This window comes from Neovison vison, chromosome 1 (genome assembly GCF_020171115.1).
Source record: "Neovison vison isolate M4711 chromosome 1, ASM_NN_V1, whole genome shotgun sequence".
Lineage (NCBI taxonomy): Eukaryota > Metazoa > Chordata > Mammalia > Carnivora > Mustelidae > Neogale > Neogale vison.
Genome location: NC_058091.1, coordinates 96567066 through 96569186, shown reverse-complemented (window position 1 = coordinate 96569186; position 2121 = coordinate 96567066). Strand labels below are relative to the sequence as shown.

General features: G+C 37.8%; 1 pseudogene; it reads right to left on the bottom strand.

The window, feature by feature from the left end:
* Positions 1-1332: 1332 nt before the first annotated feature.
* Positions 1333-1717, bottom strand: LOC122899677 (annotated as a pseudogene).
* Between the last annotated feature and the right edge of the window lie 404 nt (positions 1718-2121).

The following is a 2121-nucleotide window of genomic DNA, read 5'->3' as shown; positions in this document are numbered from 1 at the left end:
ATGTATTCACAGAGCCTGATCAATATGGTATCCAATCCTGACTTCACATGAAGTGTGATTTAAATACATATGCTTTATTACTTAAATTGGTCAGATATTGGCAGATAGCATCAAAAAAATAAACCAAGTAGTAAGTTTTTTTAAAGATTTTATTTATTTATTTACTTGAGAGAAGAGAGAGAAAGGGTGCAAGCAGAGGGAGGGGCAGAAGGAGAGGGAAGATAGAGAATCTCAAGCAGACTCCCTGCTGAGCATGGAGCCCAACATGGGGCTTGATCCTGTGACTCTGAGATCATGACCTGAGGCAAAATCAAGAGTGGGAAGTTTAACCTAGGTACCCCACAAGGGAATGAGTTTTAAGTAAAATCATTGATATAACAAATCAGAGTATAAAATAGGCAAGAACAGAAACAGACTATTTCTAAATGCTTCTAATGGAATTAATATAACTTAAGACTAAAGAAATGTTGTGCCTGGCAAATTAGTTTAAAAAGATTTTGAATTGGCAGAAAAATCAATCTCTTCATTATTTTTCACTCTTGGGGTTAAAAATTGCTTTTATAAGCTTGACTACTATTATTATACACCAAACTTACCTCACTATTGTTGGCTATTTTCAAGAAAGGAGAAGCCATCATCAAAAAAACATTATTTGCCATTTCTATAGATGTTTGCTAGAGTCACAATCAAAAAAGGTAAGCCAAAAATATCGGTTCATTTAGTAATTTAACAGTTATTAATAGATCTACTATATGCCAGGCCCTGCATTATGTGTTTTAGTAACCCATAGAAAAAGGAAAGCAAAAAACCAGAACAACTTGCATTTAGATTTTTTTTTTCAATTTTCAAGTCGTATTTTCTATATGTCCGCATCCTTGGTACAGAATCTGATAAAGTCTGGCCCTGATCAGACTGTTGATTATTTCCATTTATAACTGGTTAAATCAGAGAAAAAAATTTAATTTTGAAATATGCCACTGGAAATAAATATTCACTTAACACAGTCTTATCTGTTTTATATCAAAAGATTTTTCCCCCCCAAATAAAGATTCTAAGGTAAATTAAATATTCCTTTGAATTAAAAAAAATACACCTTCTAAAACAGTAAGCTTACAAAACAATGCAGGGGATTGCTAGACATACTTACTGTAAGAGGAAAGAAAAGGAAATTTAAAACATGACCTTAAACTTTTATGAAGAATTTTAACAAGGCATTTACTTCATTTACTTTTAGCTACTCCATAAATACCAGAAGAGAAACTGGACAGTTTGTAATGAAGTTTAGAAAAATTTCTTTTTTCACAAAGCAAACTTGTAAATCATTCCCTTTGGCTCCTTCTTCCAATCCTCCTTCACTGAGCTGAAGAGATACTGAGTTCTTCCAGATTTTTGGTTAGGTAGGTAGTTTCAAAGCCAACTGGACTTTCCACGTAGGTAGGGTTGTCTGGTCACTGGATCTATGACTTGTCCAACTTTGAAAATGATTTCAGCCAGTACATGTTTCATGAGCTTTGTTTGTGGAGCATGTAGAGCTTTGAGAAGCACAATATCCCCAACTGCGCATGCTGAAGATCACTGATTATTAAAGTACTTTAATAATCGAAAACAAGCCGGGTCACTCTCACTTTAGCTCTTTTTTTTGCATTGCTGTTCCAATCACCTTCCCCACCATCCATCTGGCATGGATGGATGAATGAACTATTGACATTATGTGGCTTTGGTCACAGGAGTGCTTTGAGGGTTTAACCTAGAAGGTGCTCAGTAGCGGTAAATGTGAGTCTTTATTTGTGTCCCTTATTTCTTTCTTTCCACTGGATGTGCCTATGTGCCTGTCCCTGAAAAGGCTCACAGCTCCACTACTCATGCCCCCAAGAGCTAGGCTGAATGGTTAGGGTGTTCTCCCCACTGGAGGAGACCTTCACTTGGGATTGCCTTCTTGATCAATTCTGGCAGACCTAGGGTAGGTTGGAGTGATCAATCCTCCCGCCCCATGCTACCCCAGGGTCAGGTCACTCGCCTCACCTCTAGGCTCTCACTGGGCAGCATCTCTTTCCTCTGAATTCACCCCCTGCAACAGCAGGGCGTGACTGGCTCTCACCTCCCAATTCTACTTTCCCCTTG